Source organism: Mus caroli, chromosome 3 (assembly GCF_900094665.2).
Source record: "Mus caroli chromosome 3, CAROLI_EIJ_v1.1, whole genome shotgun sequence".
NCBI classification, from domain to species: Eukaryota; Metazoa; Chordata; class Mammalia; order Rodentia; family Muridae; genus Mus; species Mus caroli.
In genome coordinates, this window is record NC_034572.1 from 142,544,073 (window position 1) to 142,554,811 (window position 10,739).

General features: G+C 40.6%; 1 long non-coding RNA gene across 1 annotated transcript in view; it reads left to right on the forward strand.

Moving 5' to 3' along the window:
* Positions 1-4,167, forward strand: part of LOC115030603 — an 8,563-nt gene extending 4,396 nt beyond the window's left edge. Inside the window, exon 3 of the long non-coding RNA XR_003836190.1 lies at positions 4,111-4,167. This is a non-coding gene — a long non-coding RNA (uncharacterized LOC115030603). The remainder of the gene's footprint in view (positions 1-4,110) is intronic.
* The last annotated feature ends 6,572 nt before the right edge of the window (positions 4,168-10,739 follow it).

The window sequence follows — 10,739 nt, forward strand, 5'->3', positions numbered from 1 at the left end:
CTTCAGCAGGTGCAAAGGGATGCTGGGGAAGAGGAAGGGATGGGACAAAGAGAGGAGACTGGAACTGAAGAGGCCATGCCTGCTCATTTGCATCTTCTCCCTCCTTTGTCCCTGCATGCCTCACAGCACGTATGTAAGTGAGTTTAAATGACAAGGAATGCTGTCTCCAGCAAGAAAAATTAGGAGCAAGGACCAATTAGCTCTTGGATTTCGGTCCTTGTGAACTGGAATACTTCGGTTGCTTGCAAAGTGTCTGGTCCCATTCTTTACTCAAAGTGCTCTATGGCCCATTCATATATGAATTAAAATTAATTGTGTTTGGAGACTTTGGGTGTAGCAAATCAGGGCGGGCATCACTGCTGGAGCCCTGGAACTCATTTAGCATTGAAAAACTACAGCACTTTGAAATCCTTAGTGAGATGGATTACCAGAATAAATGCCATTAATACTAATGATGGTTAATAATTGGAAAATCATATTTATAAAAACAGCAATGATAATAAAGTCAAACCAGCTAGCACACCTCCCAATTCTAATCCAAAATGCCACATTAGAGGCTCCCCATTCTCTTTTATTGCCCAAATCTTAGTTATTTTGACATATTTATCCAGAAATTATTGAAGTTTCTACACTTAACCCTGAGATGACAAATTGCTTCTTGTAAATATTACGCTTACAGTAAAATTCACTATAAGATAAATGATTATAGAGATATGGGACCCAGAAGTGGGAAATGTGTTTGAATTATAATAAGGACTGGCTCAACTTAAAACCAATTAATAACTGTCATTTTCTCACAAACACAAGACAAGAAACACCTCCAGAAAGGGCACCTGAACCATGAAAGGTTGAAAAACATACTGATGAACATATTGACTGGACCCATTAGGATTCTTTCAAATCACCTTCTGATAACGGTCTCCTTGCCACCATCCTGTCATATGGAGGCAGAAAGAATGGTTTAGGGTCTGGACAGATGGGCCAATAGTTAACAGCATTTACTATTCTTGTAGAGGACCAGGTTTGGATCCCAGCAGCCATGTGGCAGCTCACAACCATCGGAAACTATAGTTTCAGGGCACGTGACACTTCTCAAATCTGTGGGCATCAAACATATAAATGGCACATTGTGCCTATCTATGTTCAGGCCACAGAATCAGGAAGGCTCTAGGTAATGAATAAGTACATTGGATTTTTAAAAGCGTGTTCCTTTCTATTTAGTATAGATCAAGCTTTGCATGGAGTTCCTTCCAATCAACTCTGTGGTCTGAGCTTTAGTCTGCCAGAGCCCTGACTCTGCTATTTTATTTCATAAAGTTCATTAATTTGGGGGGAAAACCCATATTCTTCCACTCGTGGATATTCTTGTCTGCTTTTCAACAGATAGTTCTTAGCAACCAACAAGTCCTACTTGAAGAAAAACCAACAGTTCCTTCTATTTCCTTCACCAGACAAAGCCTGGGTGGACATTCTATCCTTAGACCTCAGGTTGCTCCTCACTATGCCTCTGACTCCTGGATGTTCTTATTTCTGGAAAATATAGCAAAGAATCCCTTAGCAATTGCTCATGCTGAACTGTTTCTCAGATCACTCCTTTGTGTCCATATCTCTAGTGTGTTCAGTACAAAACACAGGCACACTACCCTACACAGAAATGAGGAATGCAATAGACCCATTAGACTAACTGCAACAGACAGGCCAGCAGCACAAACAACACGCTGACACACTTAGATCAATACGCCTCTGGAAGGTGTTCAGGTTCAGTGCACAAAGAGGTTCACATTAAGGAGGATTTGAAAGATGTAAGAGAATCTAACAGGAGCTGGCTGGGAGGTAGTGTGAATTCCGAACGGTGTATGGAGAAACAGAAAAATGGATTGTGCTGCAAGAATGGAGTCATTAGTGAAAATGACTAGACACTGGGATTTTGAATTGAATCCTTATCTCTTCCACCAGGACACTCCTATGTTTTACTGCAAAGGGATGAAAGTAAGATATAGTATTCTGTTTGCATTTGCAAAACACTGGAAGTTCTTAAGACAATACCATTGTTTCACAATAGGGGTCCACCTTCATCAATGAGTCCACCTTCATCAATGAGTCGTTTGCATTTGGATACTACTGTAGGGCGTTAGTGAAAAAAAAAAAGAAAAAGAAACCTGTTGAAAGATTTTAGTTCCTGTAAGTCACTTCTAAAGAGATCCTAGTGACTTATGAACTCCAAACTCAAAAGACAAGTGTGTGCAAGGAGCACGTGCCAGCACTCCAGAAGTCAGTGTGTTAACGTCACCCGTGGAAACAGCAACTCCGAGGAGAACTGAAACAGTTCGATGCTTTACCTCAGCAAAAAGCAAACAAACACCCATTGCTTAAAAATACTATCCCAAACATTTATAATGTTTAAAAACTTGGCAAGTAATGGTTACTTTGTCCAGCTCCAGCATCTGTTCATCTTTAAACTGATATTTCATTGCAAACAATTCTTTACCTGCAAATGTGAGTGACAGAAAGATACAGAGTGCATCATGGCTCTGATTCAAGAAGACAAAAGGAAGCCCACCCAGAACACATAACACTTCCACACTGAGTTGTACTTTATCTTTTAATTGACTGATTGATTTACTCTTCATTCATTCATTCATTCATTCATTCATTCATTCATTCATTCATTATTTATTCATTCTTCATTCACTCTTTTTGTTGTTGTTGCTGTTGCTTTATTCTCTTGTCCTTTTTGCGTTAGGATCTTACTATTTTCTGTGTTGCCCACATTGGCTCTGTATTCCTGAGTTCAAGGATTTTCCTGCCTCCACCTGCTAAGTAGGTGGGACTGTAGGTATTGTACCTGGGCTTCTTTATTTTTAAGTGTGCATTCAATTTTTTACTCTACACACCAGAAATAACTTTTGTTTCAAATCTCTGTGGAAATTTATTATGGTATCAGTTTCCCCATCACCTCCGCGCTCAGAGTATCTTATAGAAACAGGAAAAGGAAGGGGAGGGCTGTTGTGGTTCAGTTTGGAGGACTTTCCCAGGAGAGGGAGCACACGGCAGAGTATCTACTTTAGTGGATGTAAACCATAAGCCAAAAGAGCCGCCGGCAGTAAAGGTGGCCATAACCTCTAGAGCCCACATCTTGTGATCTACTTCTAAAAGCCAGGGTTTACCTTCTAAGTATTCCACACACTCTAAATAGCACCATAAACTGAGCATGGGACGTTTTAACAAGAGCCTGTAGGACACACTTCAATTTTAAACCACAGTGTAGTAACCTTAAGAAGCCTCACAAAGACGCATCATCTCATTCAAAATAAAAATAAAAATATAACAGGCCAATGACTCTATCCCCCTCATTGGCCTACAGGCCCTACTAGAACTTCCTACTTCTTCCCTTATCACGTCTAGCAACCTCTCTGTTTCCTCTCCAGTTGGGCCTTTATGGCCTCCTTAGGCATCAGGGTATAAAGCAAGCATCTTTCTTGAGCCCTCCATTTTCCTCTCCCCTTTTGTCTAGCATGCCCCTCCCATGAAATCAAGGCTGCACAGAGTTTTCAGTATTTCTTCTAAAATGTCTTCCACGTAATAAAGGCTTCCATGATCACAATATTTGGATTCCACCGATCATCCAAGCTCCCCACTCCCTGACCAGCTGTGTTCACCTTATTCTTTCTGCAAAGCTTATCTCTTTGACCTCATCTGTATTCTGCCTGGCCATTTGTCTCTTAAATGTCTTCCCAGGCAGAATGTGAGCTCCATAAGAAAAAGAAATTTTACTTCTCCTTAATGCCTCGTGCCCAGCATTTAGGAGAGATGCCCAGTAAATAATTGCTCAATTTAATAAATGAGAAGTTTATGATTTAATGCAAGTATTTATATGGAGATCAAGATGCTCTGTGCTTCCCATACTTCTGGGAAACGTTTCCAAACCCTTCTGAATTCCCATTAGCCACTGACTAGAATCCATATTGCTAATTCTCTGGAGTGGAAGAGCAGAGATGTTCTAATTTTATAGGACAATGACACTATTCCGTTATGGCAAGAAGATCACATACAATTTGTACTTGGAAGCCCCTTGGTTTTCACGTTGTCACTTTTGATTTGACTTCACAGGAGGCTCCAGAACTCTGAGGGAAATCGTAATGAGGGGAGAGCAGGCACACCAACAACAGGTATGCTGGGTGCAGCCTGGTCTTCTCAGAAGGACGGAAGGCAGCAGGATCAAAGGCTGGGTATCCATGCATAGAGAGTGGTTGTTGCAGGAGGGACAGAAAGCCTGTGTACTCGCTGATTTCCTTTGATGGGATTTCAAAGAATATAGGGGATGTTTCTGCAGATTGGAAGTTCCAAGCATCCGTTTATGTATATGCTCAGTGGCACAAACACACACAGATTTCACAGGAGTCTTGGCAACTGCACTTTTTACATAGGAGACTTTGAACTTAAATGCCAACATTCGATGCATTTGCCAATTAAAACATACACATTCACCTAAGTGTGTGTGCATGCATGCATGTATGCACGTGCACATATTATTCTTTTCTCTAAAACATATAAGATAATATAAAGCACTATGTGACAGGTCTTTTTTTTCCCACCATCCTTAGCCATCAGAGGGCAAAATACACAAAGCAGAAAGCCTCAGAGGCCTCCATCGCCACATCTGTGCACTTTGGCAGCAGTGATTTTGCTTTCTTTATGCAATTCCAGAGATGTCTGCAAAGCAACACATGTATACTTTGCAAAGAGAAAACCTGAAACGGAAACACAAGCAAACAGCAGGAACACAGACAAGAGGCTGTTTCCAGACACGGATTTAGCTCAACTATCCCAACATCCACCATCCTGAAGGAGCTGACAATGTTGTGGTATTTTAATTAGGGCTGGAGTTGGGTTTGACTCAGATAAAAATCCTCAAAGGCTTATCCCTAGCATGCCAGGACTGCCCAAATGTCCTGGTCTACGAAATTAGGCTGGGGAATCGCATCTAAACAGGATTTCTTCTATGACTAAAGCTTGCGAGATTTAGCAAAGATTGCAAGGACAGCCTTTTATAAAACAATTTGGTAAAAGCTTGGGTGAGGTAACAAAAGTGTTTATATATACTGCATTGCAGTGCAAACGCATCAGTCAAGGTATCCAAAAGAAGATGGGAGAAACTCTCATTTATTTATTTTCTTAAGACATGACTATAAGGAGGCAGAATTAAATATATGACTAATCTCAGTGATGAAAGATCGTGCTAAGTGGATGTGTATATTAAAGGGCACTTTGGTAAATCTGCAAATTGCTAATACTAAGAATAGAAGAAATTTAGTGGTCAGTGGGAATTTCAAAATTGGTACCATGTGCAGGTGTCTTGGATTGAGTTCTCTTATGGGTTTGCAGTACCAGTAGGGTGGGTAAGGCATGAACTCTTTTATATATAATTTTTACACCTAGTGAACATGATAAATGCCAGGACTTTAGATGTATAAGTAAAATAACTTGGAATTAGAAAAGCATATTTCATTTCTTCAACAAATACCCCCAGAGCACATGGATTGCTAACCTACAATAGTCATCACAGAAATCACAGAGTTTGCAGTTCAGAGTCTGATGAGAGAGGCAGATATTATCTAAGTCATGATCATTTGTCTATGTATCTCTGAGACCCTATGTTATTATGAGCTGTAATGTGAAGGATAAGAACTAGGTACTATGATGTAAACTGATAGAGAACCAGAGAGTTCCATAGGGGATGGCTTTGAAAGTCTAAGATTTAAGCGGAACACAGAGGAAACAGAAAAAGTGACTATCTGCTGGAAGTAGAAGCACCACAGGTGCCATCTTGGTATGGGAAAATACTTGGCTTGCTTAGGAACACAAAGCAGCACGGGGCTCAGTGTGAGGAAGAGGGTGGTAAGAGGCGTGCCAGACAGGTGAGAAAGCCAGGCCTCTCCGAGCGATCGAGCGTACTGCTTGCATTCTGACTTTGTTTCTGTGTCACCGGAAGCCTTTGGGAGGATTTGCATATTGCTTAGGGGTAAAGGTGGAGAAACGTCATACAGTCTTTAGCTTGAGATTATCCTTGGCTGCTGCAGATGGTGGGGCATAGCATAGCAGAAGACGGTAAACCAAGGAGGCAATCCCTGTGTTGGGGAGGTACAATACTATGGAGACTGTGGTCAGGCTTGAGGCCATGAAAACCAACAGCAATGAGACATTCAAAACATGACTAGGATGTTTGGAGCTCAGTTGAATAGGTGCTTGAAAAGGGGCTTGAGATCGATCTGTAGCATTCCATAGGATAGGATTTGGTGACCTCAACACCTTGAGAGCAAGAGGCAGAAGAATCAGAATTCCTAGGTCATCCTTAGACACAGAGTTCAAGGTCAGTGGAGGAAATACGATAACCTGTTTCCAACAAGGCAAACCTAAAGGCCCTAAACTCACAGGGGGAAGACTGCTCGGATCTGTGAAGAGAGAGTAAGGGAAGAGGAAGACTGCAGAATGACTTCTAAAGTTTTGGCATTAGCAAGTAGACATGTCCCTTTCAGACATGAATGATGGAGAAGATCCAATGTGGAAGCAAAGGTGGCCTTTTCATCCTTGCATGTTTACCAGCAGCTTCACGCCTCCACATGGAGGTATGACGATCTCAGATCTCAGATCTCAGGTCCACAGGGCGGCATGACAATCTCAGATCTCAGGTTGATAGATGTATGTAGTAGGTGCTACGATCAGGGCATAAATTAAGCAATAATAAGCACTATTTCTGTTGAACATGCTCAGTGGATTTCCATTGCTGTAGAATGCCGTTTGAGGTCCCCAGGATGTCACCGAAAGGCTTGTGCAATCTTACCTTTCCTGTAGGGGCTTATTGATATGTGATGTGATATCCCCAGGATTCTGATGTGAATAAAATGTAAAGCAACACATGATGTCTTTGTATTATTAGTAACTGAATGGGCTACGTTGACTCATAATCTTTTATGGTTCCTTCCATTTATTAGAACAAGTACCCATCAAGAGTGGAATAGCATTTACCAGTCTCCAGATACCAAGAGCTTACAGTACTTGCTACATAGTACATAGTTAATAAGTACAACCCATATACAGAGTAGGCTGAGAGAACAAGAGATACATTAGTGTATATGGGTGACTTTATAGAACACTTGAACTAAATTTTAGGGTATGGAACAGGAACTGGGGTCTTTAACAAGGCAGTAAACTAAACATTTCAATATGACTTGGATCCTCTGTGAAGTGTTAAATCGGGTGTCTTAGCAGGTCTTGTGTTTGGCAGTAATAATTCTGAGCTCTTCTGCCATGTTGAGCTCAAGAGGCCGTGGAAAGCGGGAGATACAGTCAGAAGAAGAAATGGAAGGTCATTTCCCTCCTACCTAATTTAGCCCTCACTCATGCCATTACCAGAACAAATGGGCACTATTTTCTTTCCACTTCTAAACATACTTAGGCTTCTCCTTGGAGATCACTTTCCCTCTTCAAGGCTGTCTTGGAAGTAGATTTTCAACGAATTTTTATTTCTGTAACAATAACTTTTGGAGTCAGGGAGTCCACTGCATGATGTATGTGGCTGTGTTCCTCATTCCCTGGGGAATAATCTCGCCTAAGCATGAAGCCTGTTTCAATACTGCCTGGCTCTTCTTCAACACAAATTATGAATATTTCTAGAACCAATGTGCTTTCTAATTGGCAACAAACTCAAGGTCTCTGAGGTTTCTTGTTTCTGGGGTGTAAATTATTTTGAATGGCACACAAACAAAAAAAGTCCCAGAAGACTCAGCAGTCGTAGAATGCCTTTATGGTTCTGAATATGATTCCAAATGTGAGTCCGGCAAAGTCTGGGAAGACTCTATGCAAAAAGAAGGGGAAATGGATGGAGGAGCTTGGGCTTGGTGTTTTCTCATTGTGTGGTAAAAGCAGCAATTGTAAGAGCTTGGGTTGCAAACTCAAGTGCTGTCAGGGGCCATGTAGCCAGAGCAATGTAGCCATCCATGGCAACTGGACAGTGCTGCCTGCCCTGTCTGACCTGAAACCATGCTGAGGAATTAGTAAACAAACCCTGCAAGTGAGCCTCCAGGAATGTATATCAGATCATATTATTCGTCTGCTTAGAGACATCCAAGGCCTTGCCTTCTCCACAGAACAGACTATAGAGCGTTCCCTTGGTTAGATGGCTCTACTTGACCTGAGATGTCCCTGCTTATGCCTTTATCGCATCTCCTGCTTCCAGCCACTGTGAATCTTCAGCGCCTGCCGATCTCCATCTTAGGCTCTTGTTGGGTCTTCTGCATGAAATAAGCTTCCTTCAGAGTGAATGTGCCCTCTCTCAGTTTGTCCAAGTACCTATGCAAGGGGAACCTTCTGAAAGTGTTATGCTTCTGTTCTTACAATTCTTCACTCACTCTGTTCCATCATATCTTCTTGTGTGTACATGAGGATGTGTGTACAAGGGCATGTTTTACCAGGAAAAAAAACCAGTTTAATCTTGATAAGACATTTCAATGGACTCCAAGTAGCAGGTAGTTTTATTATTTTCTTCAATTTCCTTCTGAACACACTCTGTTGAACTACTTTTTTTTTTTTTTTGAATCAGTATGAACTCTTGTACCCAAGAGTTCATATATTTCTTTAGAGTCAAGGCCATGCTCTTCAAATAATATAATGTCATTTCAGAAAAGATGTAGCTTGGTTTGTCTGCTAAGCCATCAGTCTTGGTCTGACTCAAAGGAGTAAAGTGTGCTGTAGAAAAGCTGTGGCTAACGGCTCCTTTCTTCCCTATCTTGCCCCTTTGGCCTTCCTGTTTCAGCATTCTCCGGGTCTGTTCTTGGCCACTATAAACTGAAAGATAGATTTACTGGGTATGGTTGGTGTTCCAATATTAACTATGAGTTTCCTGGAGAAATTTTATGGATTCCACAGAAATATTTCATTTGGGAGATTCTCACTGAACTAGTGAGTTCTGATTGCAGGTTTACAACCTCTCTTCTGCTCAGAGTAGCACAAGTCCACTCTTCACCAAAGTCCCTCTGTAATGGTCTTAAATTGAATGAAGACTTAGCTGCCTTCTGCAGTGCAGAACAGTTTAGAGGAACTAGTCTTAATTCTTATCCTTCACTGTCTTCCTTCTCAACCACCTCAGTGAGAGTCTCCATCCTTCTCCAAAGAGAACACTCTCCTTTCTACTCTCCTAAACTCTCCTTTCTTTAGATTTCTAGGGCCTTTTCTCAAACAATGGGAAACCTGATATGTCAGACCTATTAAAGTGTTGGAGAGTTCTTTCATTTGGTCTCATTTATACCCACTGCTGATATTTCTTGACTTATAATTACTAAGCAGGTTCACATCATTTTTAATATGTCCTGCATGCATCTCTTAGCACCTTTGTAAAAGATATTAAAACTCTAAGAAAAAGAGAATGCCATGATTGCCATGACATCACAAATATATTCTATGTACAGTTTATATAGCGAGATAACAGTAACAATGTGGCCTTCTAAAAATTTCTTCTGTGACTAAACCTCTGTAATTCAGAACAATGCAAAATGGCTCCATTGCTCTTTAAAAACATACTATAGGGATTAAAAGAACCATGTGGTCTATAGATGGATATGTATTTAAATTGTACATATTTTATTTAAAAGAGTTCAATATATAGATTTTGGTTATTTAACATGAAGAATGGTCAATGTCTGTTAATATATTTGAAATTTATATTTGAAATTCCATTATAGTAAGGGCATTATTCTAACAGTAAAATACAGCCACATGAGTTTCAGGCAATCAAGACAAGATTATTTGAAATTCTTTTCAACAATTTGTCTGTAATGACACAGAACTTGGGAAAGGTATCAAAGAGAATAAAAGAGTCTTTATATGTTTCGAAATAAACAACCTTTTCTTCCCACCCCCTTTAAAAACAAAAAGAAACAATTTTAAGGAGAAGGGAGATGGAGCATTGTGAGCATAATTGAAAACACAGAGGAACTATTTCTGTACTTCATTATACGTTCTAAATTGCCGCTCCAGTATTCTAGGTCTGCTTAAATAGTTAACGGCTGCCAAACAAAACAGTAGCCCACTCTCCGGAAGAGAGGCACCAATTGTATTGTTTACTTGAGGAATATGGAACGAACAAATGTTGATGAGTGCCTGCCACATGGAAAGCTGTCCAGAGGGAGTTATACCTATAGGGTTAGAGCTTTGAAGAGTGGACCTATGAATTCCTCAATGTAGCAAAACTCTAACACTTAAGCAATAAATGATAAACAATAAAATCTAGGGCCACAGAACACTAGAATTATAAAATAATATAGATTTAAAAAATGTCTCTTTGAATATTTGTTGTACACAAGCATCTACATGTTTTCAGAAATCAGGCTGTCTGAGTCATCCACCTCTTATTTACCCATTCCAGTTTATTCAGTGCTTTGAGGAGCAGGTCAGGGACAGACTTGCCTGTGTATCACCCTTAGAATAGCAGCTTAACTTGCTGCTGCAGTGAAGGGAAAGGGCCAGTTCTACTCTCCACAAAGGAAAGTCACTTGTACTGAAACACCATGATGGATAAAGGCATCAGGAACAGAATTATCTCCAGCAGCTTGAAAATCTCACAAGTGAACCCATAGATGGAAAGACGTGTACTTTCATTTGCAAAATTCATGGGCATTATTTTCTCTTTCTCTTTCCTCCTTCGTGTGTGTGTGTGTGTGCATGTATGCATGTGCATACACGCA